We start from the raw sequence: 18884 nt of genomic DNA, 5'->3' as shown, positions 1-18884 counted from the left end.
ACACAGGCATTAGTAAGGCAGAGAGGAGGTTGCTCATTGGCCAAAGTGGGCTAAGTGTTTTCCATCTCCTGGTCCTTGGTCCCCCACCCTCTTGCTGCTTCTGTCCATCAGAAAGAGACCACCGGCTCCTTCCCCATTTCTCCAAAGCTCCTTAATCAGGAGTGGGAGATTAGCGTTCACTGGCTTCCTTTCAGTTCCTCTTAGAGAAAATTCTTACTTTTTATTGGTTCAACTGCTTTATGTTTCTTAGGAGGTGAATTTTTGTCACCTCCGGGAATGAAGCCATATATTAATGGCCAACTGTATAAGACTAGTATGAAATTGTCTCTGATGCGTAACCTGCACAACGAAACATTGCAAAACATAACACATCCAGTAGCCAAACCTGATTATATAAAGGAGGACTTGTATCCTTCTTTTCATGACTGGCATTTGCTTTTTTCTCACTTCTTCTGATGAGATGATCACAGACAGAACTTTAAGAAATAGCCTGTGTAGCAAAACATTTTTTGACATAAGTAGTAACAATATTGTTGTTTAGTACAGTCTCCCAAGGCAAAAAGAAATAAAAGCAAAAGTAAACAAATGGGACTTATTCAAACTTACAAGCTTTTGCACCACAAAGGAAATCATAAAAGGAAAAGGCAGCTTATGGAATAGGGGAAAATATTTGCAAATGATGTGACCAGCAAGAGCTTAATTTCCAAAATATACAAATAGCTTATGCAACTCAGCATCAAAAAAACCAAACAGCCACAAATCAAAAAATCGGCAGAAGACCTAAATAGACATTTCTCCAAAGAAGACGTACAGGTGGCCAACAGACACATGAAAAGGTGCTCAGCATAGCTAATTATTAGAGAAATGCAGATGAAAAACAAAATGAAATATCACCTCACACAGATCAGAATGGCCATCGTCAAAAAGTCGATAATAATAATAAATGCTAGAGAGGGTGTGTAGAGAAAGGAACTCTCCTATATTGCACCAATTTACATTGACCAGTCATTATGGAAAACAGTATGGAGGTTCCTTAAAAAACTAAAAATAGAATTACTGTATGATCTAGCAATCTCACGCCTGGGCATATATCCAGAAAAAACAAAACCTCTAATTTGAAAAGATACGTGCACTCCAATGTTCTTAGCAACACTATTTATAGTAGTCAAGATGTGGAAGCAACCTAATTGTCCACTGACAGATGAATGAATAAAGACACGGGGTGTGTGTGTGTGTGTGTGTATGAATATTGTTGTTCAGTCGCTCAGTCGTGTCCGACTCTGCGACTCCATGGATTGCAGCATGCCAGGCTTCCCTGTCCTTCGCTATCTCCCAGAGCTTGCTCAAACTTTGTCCATCAAGTTGGTGATGGCCTCCAACCATCTCATTCTCTGTTGCCTCCTTCTCCTTCTGCTTCAGTCGTTCCCAGTATCAGGGTCTTTTCTAATGAGTCAGCTCTTTGCATCAGGTGGCCAAAGTATTGGAGATTTAGCTTCAGCATTAGTCCTTCTAATTAATATTAAGGATTGATTTCCTTTAGGGTCATCTGGTTTGATTTCCTTGTAGTCCAAGGGACTCTCAAGAGTCTTCTCCACCACCATATGAATAATACTCAGCCATAAAAAAGAATTAAATAATTCTATCTGTAGCAACATGGATGGACCTAGACATTATCATATTAAGTGAAATAAGTCAGACAAATATTATATCACCTATATATGGAATCTAAAAGATAGTACAAATGAACCTATTTACAAAACAAATAGACTCACAACATAGAAAACAAACTTATGATTATCAAAGGGGAAGGTGGGGGAGGGATAAACTAGGAATATGGGATTAGCAGATACTTGCTACAATATATAACGTAGATAAACAAGGACCTACTGTATAGCTGCTGCTGCTAAGTCTATTCAGTCGTCTCCGACTGTGCGACCCCATAGACGGCAGCCCACCAGGCTCCCCCATCCCTGGGATTCTCCAGGCAAGAACACTGGAGTGGGTTGCCATTTCCTCCTCCAATGCATGAAAGTGAAAAGTGAAAGTGAAGTCGTGCAGTCGTGTCCGACTCTTAGTGACCCCATGGACTGCAGCCTACCAGGCTCCTCCATCCATGGGATTTTCCAGGCAAGAGTACTGGAGTGGGCTGCCATTGCCTTCTCTGTACTGTATAGCACAAGAAACTATATTCAATGTTTTGTAATAGCCTATGATGGAAAAGGGTAAAAAAGAAAGAATATATCTCTGAATCACTTTGCTATACACCTGAAACTAACAATATTATAAACCAGTTACACTTCAATAAAAATAGAAATAGCTTATGTAGGAAATTCTTTTGTTATGGTCTCCTTTAGAAAACAAAAATACTGCATGAAGTCAGGCTAAGCAATATGTGCCACTGTGGAGCATTTTTATTTCTTCAAGGATGATAATATTAGAGGATTAAATCAACTTTTTTATGGAAAAAAATGGTAGCAGGTGTAGGATTGCATCTACTTGGATAATTATAAGGGAAGATGTGACACTTGATCTTTAGTTGTGAACTTTTAAGGGAATTTTACTGAAGGTTTGTTGAATTATTCAAACAAAATCCAGTACCTGTTGCTCTGTGCTTAGGAGACAAGAGTGAGTGAGCCCCAGCTTGTCTCCCTGGGGCTCACAGATCATCAGTGCTGGCATAGAGATCCCTGTTCCTTCAACACAGAAAAGGGATCAATAAATTATGTCTGGGGAGGTTTTAGAAAAAGTAGGAGAGAGGGATGACATACTCTGTCAAGGCCATACAGTTCTACATCTGAAGAGTCTGAGCCACATCCAGAACATTTCATTCATGACTTCCTCGGGAAAGCTCAATGATGGGGATTTGTTGTCTCTGTAAAGCTGCAGGGCTAGGAGAATTTAATTTACTCATGAAATGTAAAAATTAAGGTATTGGACTTCCCTTGTGGCTCAAACGGTAAAGAATCTGCCTGCCGATGTAGGAGATCTGAGTTCGATCCCTGGGTCAGGAAGATCCCCTGGAGGAGGGCATGGCAACCCAACCAGAGTTCTGCCTGGAGAATCCCATGGACAGAGGAGCCTGGCAGCTATAGTCTGTAAGGTCGCAAAGAGTCGGACATGACTGAGCGACTGACACTTTCTTTGTAGGGCAGTGCACAAATCTTCAGTGAACTGCTGGGTGAGTTTTTCCATTTGTGTGCACCTGTGTAGCCATTAGTCAGATTAAGATGGAAAATCTTCCATCCTTTCTGCCACTTCCCTCTTGTCCTCTTTCAGAGAAGATCCCTCCCATTGTACCTCTGTCACTGTGGCTGCGTTTTCTCTGTTTTGAACCTCACAAACATGGAGTCACGCGGTATGTCCTTTTTCATATGGGTGGTCTAATGCTCAGCCTCCTGTGTTGTTGTGAGTAGCAGTAGTTCATTCTTCTCCTCTGCGTGGTCTTCCATTGTGTGACTATACTTCTGCTTACTGACGTGACTGTGGACAGACATTCGGTTTCCCAGTTGTTGGCTGTCGAGAATAATGGTGCTGTGAGCATTCTTGTATACGGTTTTGACACGTACCATGCATTTCTGCCATGTGTGTTCTTAGGCGTAGGATTGCTGGGTTGTCCAGCCTTCATGGAGTCTGTTAAAGTGGTTGTTCAGGTTTACATCCCTGCCAGCCGTGTGTGATGCCAGCACTTTTTAACCCTGTTAGGACTTGCTGTGTTCCCTGCCATGGTGAGCAGCACGACTGTCCCCACAGACACCAGAGCTGGAAACCTTCCTGCCTCTTTAAGATTCTTTTCTTTTGCGTTATCTAGGTAGATCATCAACAGGAATGGCCAGTCTTCTGAAATGTCCTAGGAATTTGTTTTCTTTTTTCAGTCCCCAGATGTCATGAAGTGGAGAGCTGAACTTCAGCAGCAGTAGTTACGAGGGTCTCATTAGGATTGCATAGAATCTCCATTTTTTGTGTGTGCTTTGAATGTTGGCATAGTGATTGGGGATGGCACGTTGTATTTTGGAACTTCGCAGATTCTGCTTAATGGCCAGTAGGTAGCAGAGAACTGAAGCTTGTGGTTGCAAAATGAGCGTGCACATGTACACTGCCAAGTTAGGTGCATACCAGACGGATGAATAACATGCTAATTATTATTATTATTCTACCTTGGAGAAAGTCTGGTAGAGTTGTAGCTTCAGGCACTATGTAAGACTTAGCTTTTTAAGCTGGCAAAACATTGATTACTATTTTTGGTTCAACTTCTACCCTTAAAAAATTGGATAGTATATTCCTTGCTACTCCTGGATGGTTTTATGTATTTTAATTAATGTTATCTTATTGCATTTGTGCCCTGGGGCTGCTTCAGTGAAAGATGTAATTTCAGAAGGTTGATGAAATTAGATAGGTTTGACTGGGAGGACCCTGTTATTCATATTTATGGTTATAAAATATTTCTATGTATGGAATATTTATGTTTATCTATGTGTACATACAACTGTGTATGACGTTTCTGTGCTCTAAGCACAGTGTTCTGAATCCATTTGTAATTCAGACCAGTAGAGTGATAGTAGCTCTAGTTTAGAGGTGATTTTGTTGTTAAACATGTCTTTACATTTTCCCCTTAGAATCCCATTATGCAATGATATGTAAAGAAATGGAAGTGACTCTATAAATCAAGCACACACAACCCTCTCAGCTTTGTTACTTTGTAGTCAAACCTCACATATTCCTGATTGAATTGGCATGAGGTACGTGACCAGGTGGAAATCAGCTTTATTTGGGTCCAAACAAGTAGCCAATTATGGAGCATGGAAAATATATTTTATGTCATTTGTCAGAGCTGAATGCAATTAGTTTTGCAATAACGTGAAAGGCAGTTCTCTGAGGGGAAAAAAAGTGTGTGTGTGTATATATATATATAGAGAGAGAGAGAGAGTGAGGCCTGAAATAAGACACAGTCAATAAAGAGAAAGGCTATAATACACTGTTTATATCCATCAAATGCCAAGCAGAGTTTCTTGTTAGTGGGAGTTAAGAATTAACATATAAGATATCACAAAGCTATTGAACAGTAGTTACACAGTATTTTTCCTGCCTGAAAGGTTCGGGTCCTGAAATCCTCTTGATGGTAGACCTTGAGGTTGCAAAATTTAAAATCCTAGGACGAAGGGAGGAGTCAGGAGTATAAAGATACTAAGTGAATCTCAGAGACTTTGTACACAAAATTTTTTAAGTTTCTCTGAAATAAAACAGCCACGTGCACTTTGGAAACCTCATGCACAGTTTCATTGTAATCGTATGTATTCCTTTTGCTTTGTGACAGATAATGACTATCTTAAGAGTTTATTTTATCCAGGGGCTAGTCTCCTATCCATGGAGAAGGCAATGGCAACCCACTCCAGTACTCTTGCCTGGAAAATCCCATGGACGGAGGAGCCTGGTAGGCTGCAGGCCATGACTACTGAGCGACTTCACTTCTACTTTTCACTTTCATGCATTGGAGAAGGAAATGGCAACCCACTCCAGTGTTCTTGCCTGGAGAATCCCAGGGACGGGGGACCCTGGTGGGCTGCCGTCTATGGGGTCGCACAGAGTCGGACATGACTGAAGCGACTTAGCAGCAGCAGCAGCAGCAGCAGCAGCAGTCTCCTATCCGCAGAGTCAGTGCTCTCCCTCCTTCCCTCTCTCCCTCCTTTTCTTTTTTCCTCTCCTTTTCTTCCTTCCACCATCCCCATTCAGTTATTTCCTGTTCCTACTAGGTAGTATTTTAGGCTTTGGGGACACATTGAAACAAACTCTCTGCCCTCAATAAGATAATACTCAAGTGGCGGGAGGCAGGTAAGTGCTTCAGGGTTGGGTTTTCTTGAAGTAGGCGCTGATTTGGAGGTTGGGGAACAAGGTGTTGACTTGGGATCCACACAGTGAACAGAAGGGGGTGGAAACAGGATTGGACAGAGGATGAGGTTGAGCTGCGGTGCAGGTTTGACAGAGCCTCCACCAGCCTGCCTGAGAACCCTGGAGTGAGCATGGATTGCCTGACAAGCTGAGGCATCAGCGATGAGCTCGCTGCCTTCAGGTGTGTTACCTGGTGTGGCTGCCCGGAAGGGGTGTGGCCTCCGGCAGGACGTTCTCTGGTCACCGAGGAGCTGGGCCCTGGAGTGCTTCTGCCTGCAGCTGCTCTGCAGCTCTTAGCAGTGGCTCTCCCAGTCTGTCACAGTAAGTAAGTTTCTGGAGGTGACACAATGGTGGAGAAAGACAAGACTTGGTGAGGGGAGTGAGAGTGTTGGAGGGAGGAGAAGGCCTTATGGAGGCATTGAGACAGACATCTAAAAGAATTGCTGGTACCGGAGCAGAGCAGAGAGGCTGCAGGAAGAGCCATCGCAGGGGCCCTGAGACATGCGCCTGGCCTATTGGGGGAACATCAAGGGGGCCAGGGTGTGAGTCGGGTACAGTCATGTGGGACCTTTGTGCCATTGCACGGAGTTCACCTTTTATGCTGCGTGAAATAGTGTATTAGTTTGCTCGGGCTGCTCTAATAGAGTTCCGCAAACTGGGTGGAAGAACAACAGAAATGTATTGGTTCACGGTTCTGGATGTCATGAGTCCATCAGGGTCCTGCAGGGTTGGTTCCTTCTGATGGTGGTGTGAGAGTCTGTGCTCCATCTCTCTCTCCTAGCTTTTGGTTGTTTGCTGGCAATATTTGGTGTTCCTTGGCTTGCAGGTCTCAACCCACACCTTCCTGTGGGGTTCTCCCTATGTGTGTGTCTTTGTGTCCAAATTTCCCCTTCTTAGGTGGATACCAGTCATATTGGTTTAGGGTCCACCCTAATGACATCATCTTAACTGATAAATCTGCAATGACCATCTTTCCAAATAAGGTATTGGGGGGTTAGGACGTCAACATGTGAATTCGTGAGGTAGGGTGGGGGAACACTTCAACCCATAGCAGGTGGGAAGCCCTTAGAGGGTTTTGAACAGGTTAATAATATAATAATCACATTTATCTTTTACAAATGATCACTCTTTTGTGGAGATGAGAATGAAGAGAGGAAGCAGAGGCATTACTGTAATCAAGGCAGGAGATGCTGTTCACTGTGCCGGATGCTAGAGAGGGTGGTAGTGATTTGTGAGGTTTAAGATATACTAAGGTAGAGCTGTTATCGCAGTAGATTAGATGTGGTGAGGAGGAAGGAGAGAGAGAGAGAGGAAACAAATGAAGAGGCAAGGATGGCTCCTGAGCACCTGGAAGAATGGAGTTGCCGTTTGCTGAGATGGGCAGGGTTTTGCAAGGAGCCAGTGAGGTGGTAACAGTAGGAGTCTGATTTAGGACTTAAGTTTGTGATGCCTGTTAGACACTCATGTAGAGAGGTTGAGGAGGCAATTGGATGTATGAGAGATTCTGGAATCCAGAGTTCAAAGGTGAAAGGGACCAGCAGAGAGAGCCCTGAAAAGAGGAGTCAGTGAGGTGGGAAGTGAACCCAAAGAAAGAGGGCAGAGGGGTTTCAGAAGGCATGTAATGAATGTGTTTCAAAAGTAATCATCCAATAGAGTAAGAAACGGGTTGACCTCTGGCTTTGGCAACATGGAGGCCATTGGTGACTTTGACAAGAGCAGTTCTGATAGAATGACAGTGATGAAAGCCTGGTTAGAGTGAACTCGGAAGAGACAAAGTAGAGGCTAAACACAGGCAGCATTTAATTTTATGAGTAGCTTGCTGGGAGGGCCCGTGTTGACAGCAGAGATGAAGAGTAACTAGGATGCTAGAAATGGAAAACCTTTGTGTGATCATCTTAGGATGGAGGTCAGGTATCGATACTTCTTAGGCTCCCTCCTCTTTTCTTTTACAGGGTTGTTTAGTCTTAGCTCTTCTCAGAAATAGCAACTTTATGGCAAAGTATGTAATGTTACCGCCTTTCAGACAAGTTTTAGCTCCTTTCCTCCTAACAGGATATGTAGTAATACTCAGTTCTTGAGGGTTGAGTAAGGCAGTGTTAGGGTTATATAGGCTTAGTCATGAATTTTTTCAAGAGAAGAAAAATTTGACCTAAAAGGAAATTTATCTGGAATTCATTTGCTTGAATAAAGAAAATGAAGAAATTATACATAATTAGTCTGCAGGATAATTTACCTCCAAAAACAATTTTAGTAGCATCGCAATTTTCTCCTTTGCATATCTTAAAATCAAGAATTAGGAGCAAAGTATAATTAACATACTTGAATTTTATCTCATCTTCCCAGTCTGCCAAGGTAAGGGAGCAGAAGACCTAAAAGGGCAACTCAGAGTGGAGTTAAACAGAAGGAACTTGGGTTTTACTCCAATTCCCTCAATGACTCAGTGAAACTATTAGGAAAAGCTCTATACACTTGCTGGGAATTGAATGTAGGTGAAAGTGTGAACTTAAACTTTCAGGGAGACTGGTACAATTTCAGAACCAAAGGAGACATTAAATGCTTTGTTTCTATAAGGCCAAATTAGGTCTGACTCTTTTAAACACAAATGAGAGAATTAAATTTGATCATTGATGTCTTCCCTCCTTTGAGGGGCACACCTATTAGCTATTAACTTATAGAATTTGCACATGTGATTATTTTGTGAGATAAAAGGGATTTTATTTCTTTCAAGGATTTATTCCCTTCTACTGAGTTCACAGAGGGAAAAAAAAAGAGGGAAGTGGAATTAAACTGAGCTTTAGATACAATAAAAGGGAAGTTTTTCCTCATGAGGCTCCTCTCTAGAGGTTGGTCATGGCTTCTCTGCGGGATTTATTTATAAATCAACCGCCTTGTAGATGGTCAAGGTGTGGGAAAGGCAGAGTGATCAAGAAACTTATGGGGGGGGTGCGCGGTGTGCGGAGGCCACTTGATCTGTTGGAAGATAAAAGAAAACACCTGGGCAAGTTTCAGTCTACTTTTAAAGACCCTCAAACAAGAAAACCAGCACAACCCCACCGTTCTGCAGGCTTGCTTAGGCTTGTTCAAAACCTGTGGTACCATGGTGTTCGAAAGCAGTTGTGTCCTTAGGAGACAGTGAGGTGGAGACAGGCATGCAGCTTTATACAGATTCACGGACCCACACCTTTATCTTGAGACAAACAATATCTCAGGTTTTTGTCCTTTCCTCTTGTTACAGTGTTCTTGCAACTTTTTTTCTTATCTGAGATTGGACTCTTAAATTCAGCAATGAAATTTAGATGGGAAGGAAGGATTAGTTGGGTGGTGTTTCTATTAAATCCTGTAATGAGTTAACACTATGGAATACTGTTTTGTCTTCTTTCCCCTGAGGCTGTAAAATATTGTCATTTCCAAGATAAGAAAAATTCACAGGCTGCTGTCTTTCCTTTTTCTGAATTCATATATAATTTCTCACTTTTAACCCTTTGGAGCTCTTTTGGATGCCAGTATATGTCTGCCATGGGAAATTTTAAATACAGCCAGCTGTGTTAAATATTCATAGAATCGATTTGCACTTGTTTAAAGTCTTTGGTGATTTATCTTCAGAGAGTGTTAATACGGCAGTAATTCTGCGTTACATTTCTTGCACCAACATTTAATTGATACTATATTTCACGAGGATTATTGTAGGTTTATTGCTGTAGTATTTAGAGCTGTGGTTCTGTGCTGTTAATTCAGAGGAATAGGATTCCTGCATCTCTTGTTTCCATTTTAATTGTGTGTGCTTTTGAGCTGATGAGTTTGAGAAGGACCGTTAACTGTGTAACAGACCTTATGGACAAAAACCATTTTGGTGGAGTAGACCTGGGGGTACTTGGCTTGTGGATGTCGTTGTATGAGTATTTTTCTTTAAAATGATGGTAAGTTAATTTAATCTGTATTCTTTTTCAAAATGATATAGAAATTGATAAAATCTATTTAGTGGGAATTAGCAGTTACTTTCCTTATTAACTAAGGTACCTGGGATATCTCAGGCTGGGTGGCAGCCATTGTATGCTTTTTAAAGCATGTTGATTTACATTGTTATTCTCTTCTAGAAACTTCAGTGGTTTTTCTAACCACTAGGACAGGAGTGTCCTAACTGTGCAGTTCTCATTGGAATTTCACATAGTCAAACACTTAGTAGGTGCTCAGTGTTATATTGAAATGTCCATACAATTGAAAAACATTTTGGTGAGTAAATACACGGGTGTCCACGCACTAGCAATGAAACATGTATGACACCTGAGGGAAGGTGGAGCATTTGCCCATCAATCACTGTTATTAATAAAGAATGAAAATCAGGAAAGGAGGCAGGAGACGTTTTAGATGGGTAGAAGGGAAGAGTAAAAACCATAGACGCTGAAAAGTACAAGGAGAGGTCAAAGCCTTAGTATGATTTATTGGATTTAACTCAGGAGAATGTTCTGGAAGGAACGTCAGACTAGGAGTTAGCACACTGAATGTGACCTTCGGTGACTCTGAATTCTGGGGCCTCTGCCTTCCCTAAAGGCTTACTGTGAGACTCAGGTGAGAAAATTTATGTGAGGGTGTTTTGCAAACCGTGAAAGGTCGTACCAATGGGGTGTTTTGTGAGCCTGCATGGATGCTGAGGGTCATCCATCACGTACATAATGGCACTTGCAGCAGGCGTGCCTGTGATGGACAGTGGTGGGTAAAATGCAGGCCTACGTCCTGGGCTGTCAGTCATTCTAGTGATAAGAAAGGCATTAACCAAACACTCAAGTATGTAATTATAACCCAGTACAAACTGGTAGATACTGTGAAGTACAGGGTGCTAACGGCTCATTTAGTCTGGCTCTGGGGTTTACCCTGTACTGTGTGGAGTCATCGAGGTTCTTGGAGGGACTGACCTAAGCCCATTGCTTTCGGAAGTTTCATCTAGTGTAGGATGAATTGATGAAGGATTGGAGCCTGGGAAAATACTTAGATGAAGGTACTGTCATATATAGCATACACCCGTCATAGGACATGATATATGTCATTATATTCTTGGAGTTATTTTAATGTTTTAAGTGTTTAATGTTGATATTTTTATGTGAGGTTTTCTAGGGTCTTGATGTTTGTTTGGTTTTCATTTGGTGTGTTAGTGAGCATCTATTTTTGGTTAAACATGAAAAAGTCACCATAAAGTATTAGCGAATGCTTGTGTAGGTTCTTGTGTGTGCAGAAAAGCTGTGTTTAGTGCTGTACGTATATTAACTCCTGTTCATGCCCAGCAACCGTGTGAGATGATGAGACCATGTTTTCCTCATTTTGCAGATGAGGAAACTGAAACTTACTCAAGGACGTACAGCTGGTAAGTGGGACTTGGATCCAGGCCACCTAGCTCTGAGTGTATGTTCCTAATTACTTCATTATCACCTTTTCGCTAAAAAAGAAAAAATTAATTTAATGTTCTGTATGAGCAGATAAAGATGCCAGTAAAGCAGTCTTTAAATAACCACTGTGAATCCCTAGTCTCAATATACTTCCTTCTTGTTATTTTAAAAATAAATTTTTGCTAATTACAAAATAAGGAAGAAAACCTATTTGAACGCGAACAAAAAAAATTTTTTTAGAAGTTATATTGTGGTTTTATTCATTTTCCCAGAAGGGATTATAAAAGTTTGGTTGTCTGGGACACTGCTATCTGGGCTACATGTCTCCCCATGTTTTCCTTTTTTTCATAACCAAGGCGGCAAGTGTCCAGATCTGTCACTGTAGTGGATTTTATGTTTGCCTCTTGCCTTTCATTGCCCATAAAAGCGTCATTGCATTTCACTGGTGTGTTTAGTTCCACAGTAATAGAAGCTTAGCGTGGGTAGCACCTGTGGTGCTGACTCCCTGAGATCGCAAATGGGGACCCCAAAATTAAGAGTCATGGTTCTAATTATTGGCAGAGCCACAGTTGGAGGGCAGGGCCTGGAACATGCACCTGGTGTCCACCCCCCATAGCCCGCGCTTTGTGTGTGGAGGGTAGTAGCATATGCTGCCCCGAATTTGACTGGAGGAGTTTAGGACATGCCGCCTCTGAAGATGCCACTTTGATATATTGATTATTTTGAACTGTAGGCCCTTGAAAAGTGAAAGTCACTCAGTCATGTCTGACTCTGTGACCCCTGAACTGTACAGTCCATGGAATTCTCCAGGCCAGAATACTGGGGTTGGTAGCCTTTCTCTTCTCCAGGGCATCTCACAACCCAGGGATTGAAGCCAGGTCTCCCGCAATACAGGCAGATTCTTTACCAGCTGGGCCACAAGGGAAGCTCTGAGCCACATAAATGCAGGGGAAGGCTTTGTCTGCCTCATGTCCCAGTTGTCTCCTTATCTGCCTGAAAACAGATCCTCCAAAAGGAACTCAGTTGTCATAGAGCCCCACCCCAGGAGTTTCATCACCCAGAACGGATTGACCCTTATCATGGGAAAGGAGACTAGGAGTCAACACCAGGCCCAGACAGACTTTGTCACAAACTATCATTCGTCCCTCCTCTTCTAAAGACCCATTCATTTTTCCGCTAAGATGCTAACTTCCCCCTCGCCTTTCCCTATTATGATGGTATTTAAGTCTGAATTCTAAGCCACCTCTTCAAGTTATTCATTTTCCTCTGGATATCTCCCATGTATACAAAGTATATATGTTAATGAGTTTTTATTTTTTTTTCTTTCTTGTTAATCTGTCTTTTATTACAAGAGTTTCAGCTAAGAATTCAGAAATGTGGAGGGAAAATTATTTTTTCCTCCCCTGCATTTATTCCATGGATAAGCTCCAAAAAGTTTGATTCAGAATTAAGCTAAACCTGTGGCCATGGATTAGTTTGGTTTATGTTTCAAAACAATTTTCTGTATTGATAGTGTCACGTGAGTGTACGTTCCTCGGTTCTTTGTCTCGTCACAATAAAGATTTGGAGCGACGGACATTAGCTCTTGGGTCTTGGACAAACCGTGTTATAGCTCTTAGGCAAATCAGTGTTACAGCTCTATTTTATTTAGAAGATAGCAGGAGAGTGAGAGAGAGAGAGAGAGCGAGCGTTTGGCTCCTCCTTTTATATGTGTTTTCCTCCACCTGGGCCTGCCCTATGCAAATCGGGCTTAGCCAGGAGTGCTGTTTGTTCTGCCTGAAGTCTTCACTCTGGTCCTCCGACCTTCCTTTGACCTTCCTTGTCTTTTAGCCACTGCCATTTTGGACTCCTTTTCCCTATTCTACCTACCTAACAATAGTAAGAGGAAAATGTTTTGCAGTATCTCATAAAGGAATTTTATATATTACTTTTTGATTCTGCATTTGTTTCTTGACCTTTCGAAAAAAGTCCCCCTAGGGCTCTGCTTTTATTTGGTTAATGCTGCTGCTGCTGCTAAGTCGCGTCAGTCGCGTCCAACTCTGTGTGACCCAATAGACGGCAGCCCACCAGGCTCCCCCGTCCCTGGGATTCTCCAGGCAAGAACACTGGAGTGGGTTGCCATTTCCTTCTCCAATGCATGAAAGTGAAAAGTGAAAGTGAAGTCGCTCAGTCGTGTCCGACTCTTAGCGACCTCATGGACTGCAGCCTTCCAGGCTCCTCCATCCATGGGATTTTCCAGGCAAGGGTACTGGAGTGGGGTGCCATTGCCTTCTCCTGGTTAATGCTGTTAACTGCTAAAAAGCACATTCTCTGCAGGAATGCAGTATGGATAAGAGTGTTACTAAAAAAGAGACATATGCTTTGCAATTTCACAAGTTGTTTCATTTTCTTTATATGGTTAGAATCTCTCTTTGGACTCCTTATGCTTTTTGTGACTGGTGTGTCTTTCTATACATTGTATTTTGTCCCTGTTTTGTCATCTACCGGTCATGTCTCAGTAATAGAGCCAGGAGGTCAGAATCTCTTGAATATTCAGTGCAGAATTTTGTGTTTATAGGATAAGCTGTTTTATCTGGGGCTCTTATGACCAGCAGCTGCTCAGTTGAAGTGGAGAAGTGTAAAAAACATTACATTTATTTATATCTTATATTTTAAATTTAGACATATAAATGTACATCCATGTTGCTAATTTCTGAAGTAGGGCCTGATAAGTGGTTTCCATGTGTTTTTTGGCACATGGACCATAACCTGCAATGCCTAGTCTACCTGGTTTTCAGTTTGGCTTGCTTTAGAGTGTTAGGATGCTTGTGAGCTATGAGTTTAGAATTCTTCCAGGTTCTTCTGATTTGCCTCCCCATCCTTTGCCACTTTTTCATGCCTAATTTGACAGCAGTTATTTTAGTGTTACTCTTTCATTGAATTACTCCACAGTATTCAGATATGCAACTTCATTTTCATAGAAACATTTTTCTGAGCTCATATTTTATGTGTTTTTATACAATTTATTATGTGTTTACATACAATTGAACGACTAGCATAGACAGACGTGAACACATCTGACCCTAGAGAAAGGTACAGCTTTACTGGGGGGCTGACCTCTGCTTCTCAGCCTATATGTGGTGAAGGTCTAGTCTTTTTATTTTCAATCTGTCATGGATTTGTTCTTTTATTAACAAAAAAAAGGAGGAAAGAAATAAAAAAGTTATGCAAGCCTTAGGTTTTTTAAAAAAATATTTTAGAAACAACATAAATAAAATTACATTTTGTTAAATATAAACACAGCAAATATAGGAAAGAAAATTACAAAATCTGTGCATCTCCTTCCAAAAAAAAGCATGAATATAGGTAATTCACATAACAACTCACTATAGCTTGTTAATTTGTTAATCCAGTTATAGCTGAACAGAAAATTATGACTAAAGTGGTGATTCTCCATATTAAATAACCCTGTAGCTCAGACGGTAAAGAGACCTGGGTTCAATCCCTGGGTTGGGAAGATGCCCTGGAGAAGGAAATGGCAACCCACTCCAGTACTCTTGCCTGGAAAATTCCATGGATGGAGGAGCCTGGTAGGCTACAGTCCATGGGATCGCAAAGAGTGGGACACGACTGAGCAACTTCACTGGTTCACTGGATGTAATCAGTGTTTTAAGATTTTTGATGTCATAGATGAACTTACTCTTGCTTGTTAACCTATTTGCTCTAGGCTGGGTTAGTGCTAGCTTGTCTCAGAGTTAATGAATAATGTATATCTCAATTGATTATGATTTTGTTTTAGTAACGCCCACGGTAGAGGAGCTGGCCTTGTAGAGGGATGTTGATGAGGATGAAGAAAGACAAAGCAATTTCAGCAAGCTCAGGATCTTTATTTTTCACTTTTCTCCAAAATGAAGCAAGTGATGCTTGTGTCAAAATTCAACTTCAGTTCTTCCTCAGTAGCCAAATCCAACTTGTCCTTTAAATTTATGGTCAAATGTAAATGATCTTTCAATGAAAGAAGTGGGTTTCGATTTTAATATACTTACATTACCGTTGAGAAGGTAACCTTAAACTATCTCTTGTGATCCCATGGTTCTACAGCACTTGACAACTTGCCTCACAAGGTCGTCATCACCAAAACTGGTCACTGAGATGAGTCTGCTATTCATGCACTTGGGTGTGGCAACTGTGTCTGAAGACTACCCACATTTCTATTGTAAATGCTCACTTTCCATTTCCTGGGCAGCTGATAACAGTTTGCAGACTGGTGTCTATCTCTGGACCATACTTGGAGAAGCCCTGGGCTCTAGTAGCGCCTCCTACTAGCTGTGAGCTGCTGGTGTGCTGAAACATTAGTCATTGTGCTGTAGAGAGGGAGTGGGGTGTGCTGGTTAGTCTGGCAAGGGGATTAAATTAAGAGAGCTTTTTTTGCTTAAATATCACCACCCCCCCCCCCCCCACACACACAGGTTCTTAGCTTTCGTGAGATTCAAAGTATCAGATGCATGAGCAGTTTTGTATGTATTGTGTATCTGTTTATCCCATGACTGAGGATACGGATCATCTGAAGGAGTTCACCTACATGCCCCCCAAAATGTGCTACTTTGATGTATTGATTGTTTTAACTAAAGGCACTTGAAAAACAGCAAATACAGAGAGAGGCTTTCTCTGAACTCCCCTTATCTACCTGAAGACAGATCCTCCAGAAGGAACTCGGTTGTCACAGATCCCCTCCCCACGACTTTCATCAACCAGGGAAGGATTGCCTCTTCACATACACCACACCCAGACAGACTTCATAACAAACTATGATGTCTCCCATCTATTCTTCTAAGGGCTTATTCATCTTCTGAAAAATCGTTTGCTCTCTGCAGAGAGGCTGATATCCTTCCCTTTCCTTAAGATGGTGTATAAGCTGTCAAATCTCACTGCTTTTTTGGGGTACTCATTTTATTTTTCCTGTGATGTCCCCAATGTGTGTTATGTTAAAAATTAATACATTCGTGGACCTTTTCTCCTGTTAATCTGCCTGTTCTCAGTTTATTTCATAGACCTAGCTATCAAACCTAGGAGGGTAGAAGGAAAGTCTCCCCCGACTCCCATCTTTGTCCATCTTTGAATTACCCACTGGACCTTGCATGCAGCTGCTAGGTGATCGCTGCATAGAATATATAAATCTGGAATTTCAGTGGAGACATTTTCTTTAAAGTGTCGTTTACTTCTAAGGAAGTAACACACTCTTGAATTCTCATTTTTCTTCTGGTCAATAGGAATTTGTCTAGTTATCTCCTAAGAAATCTCAGTATTTGGACCCTGTTTCCTTTGCCTGAGCATATTGTCTGGGCCCAGGAGAATTTCGCTGCTCTTACAATGAAACATATCTTGAAAAAAATGATCAGTTTGGGTGTTTCAGTCCCCTATTTTTATCTTTTCACTGACTTACCACTGTACATGATTCTAAATCCTATGAACAAGGACTGCTCAGGGTAACTGATTTATCCTACTTTCACGAGTTCATAGTTGAGGTAAGCAAGCTTTTCATGTTTTTAAAGCAGGTGAAATTTTGGCCATAGTTTTAACTCCTTTTCATGAAAATTATTAGTAGAGTCTTTGAAAACGGAGTCAATGTCCTTGTAGTAATAACCAGAAGTTTGAAAGAGATGATGACGTTGAAGACTATAGAGGGAAGTAAAAATGAACTGATGATGAGTATAGATTTATCTCAGAGTAACAAAAATGTAGTGTGTTAATTTTAGAAGTGTTTCCTTTCTTGATGATACCTTGCAATTTGAAGTTTTTCAGTAATCCTAAAATGAGCTGACTTGGCAGTCAAGAAATATCATCGAAAAAGTGACAACTTGGCATCTTTTGCTAGGCTGTTTTCCCCTCCATCAGGTGAAAGAAAAAGCAGAGGTAAATTTCAAGCATATTTGGAGCAAAGACCTTTTGGCGTAATTCTTATAGCTCTCATTGATGAGTGCTTACCATATCTATATGCTTGACATACAGTGCTTCATTTAATCCCTGAAAAAAGTTAAGGACTTGGGCAGGATCATCCACCTCTCTGTCCAAAGTGCAGAATGCTGTGCTGGACTTTAGGATGTGGTGGTCTGCAAACCAGACTTAATCCCTGCCCTCTAGGTGCTCCTAATCTAATAGGAGACCAAGAGCCTTTAAATATATAGTTAGAAATGGTGGTAGGTTCTATGAAGAGAAATCATAGGACCCCTGTTAATTCTCAAGATTGGTCAGTAAAAGCCACCCTGATTAAGTGATATTTCAACTGAAACCCGAATGATGTTGATGAGTGGATCGAAGTTAGCTAGGCTGGGTGTGTGTGAGTGTGTGGGTATGTCAGGGTGATGGGAGTGGGAAGACATTCTAGACAAAGAGCACAGTTTGCACTGAGTCTTTGGAATGAAGATCAAGACTGACTCAGGGCCTGGAGCATGCAAAGCAGAGGGACCTTGATGAAGAGCTGGAGTAGTGGGCAGGGCCCAGGACACTAGGCTACTACCAGGATTTTGTTTTTGTTTTAAATGCAATTGAAAACTATGTACGAGCTTTAGGTTGGGGAAAGACGTGGGTAGGATTACCTTTTATAAGGATCATTCTGGGCCACTGTGGATATAGGTTCTAGGGGAATCTTATAAAAGTGTTATTCAAACCAACAGTCTGCTAAACCTTAGCTGAGTTGTGTATGAGTTTGGCTCTTGATCTTTGACTATTTTGTCCTCCATAATCCTTTATTCAACAAGATTCAGAGTTGGCTTCTGACATCTTCTCTTGCTTTACAAGGTAACTGTACCTTGAGTACACATTCTTTTGTTGGGAGCTGCCTATTTTCTTTGCAGCAAAGTGTGGAACAGTAAGGAGCTTTTGGTGTAACGGTCTTGCAGAATGGTCATTGGGCAGCACACAGGGCAAGTAGCTGTTTATCACCAAAGTCTGGGGTCTGGCTTTTACCTTTAATAACCTGGAAAATTAGTTTTTTCTCAGTACACCTATAAAAGAATTGGACTCTGGGGAATGGGTTCTTGTTAGTTCAGATCACAAGAGCTTCATATGAAATAAAAATCAGTTGGTTAATGTTAAAGACTAGAACTAGAAAGGAGTCTGGACATGTGTTCTGGAGGGAAACCTACCTGAGAAGCCAAATAAGAGTCTGACATCTTGTGTCTGTTAGATCTCCATTAAGACCATCTCTGTAGAGGAGACGGGCCCCTTAGTCCATTGTATGTTAATAGACATTGCACAGGTTTCTGCTGTTTGGGATTTCTTTTTTGATGTTTCATACCCTTCTTTGTCTATTGAAAATTTTTTAGTGTTTTGAACTTTTTATTCTGAAATAATTTTAGGCTTTCAAAAAGCCTAAATTTTAAGTGTTAAAAATATAGTGAAAAATACAAAAAATTCCTTTACATTCTTCATCTAGATTTTCTAAATGTAACTATCTTACATAATCACTGTATAGTAATCAAAAATCAGGGACTAAACATTGGTCTAATATTACTGTCCAGGAACCTTATTTAAATATTGCCAGTTAATGCCTCATTAATGTTTCTTTTTCTGGTCTAGGATCCAATCCAGGATTATAAGTTATATTCAGTTGTCATAGTGCCTCAGTCATCTTAATATGGAACA

General features: G+C 41.2%; 1 protein-coding gene across 17 annotated transcripts in view; it reads left to right on the top strand.

The window, feature by feature from the left end:
* The window catches only part of APBB2 (amyloid beta precursor protein binding family B member 2), a 384146-nt gene that overhangs the window by 30744 nt on the left and 334518 nt on the right, over positions 1 to 18884 (top strand). The window contains exon 1 of one of the 17 annotated variants that reach the window (XM_027544332.1): positions 11203 to 11239. The exons of the other annotated variants lie outside the window; for them this stretch is intronic. The gene's annotated coding sequence lies outside the window, so the exon portion shown is untranslated. Of the gene's footprint in view, positions 1 to 11202; positions 11240 to 18884 lie in introns of those variants that run through there. 17 annotated transcript variants of the gene reach the window in all.

The sequence above is a fragment of the Bos indicus x Bos taurus genome, chromosome 6 (genome assembly GCF_003369695.1).
Source record: "Bos indicus x Bos taurus breed Angus x Brahman F1 hybrid chromosome 6, Bos_hybrid_MaternalHap_v2.0, whole genome shotgun sequence".
In the NCBI taxonomy this organism is placed as follows: Eukaryota; Metazoa; Chordata; class Mammalia; order Artiodactyla; family Bovidae; genus Bos; species Bos indicus x Bos taurus.
The sequence above is the reverse complement of the archived record's forward strand: the minus strand, read 5'-3'. Positions and strand labels throughout refer to the sequence as shown.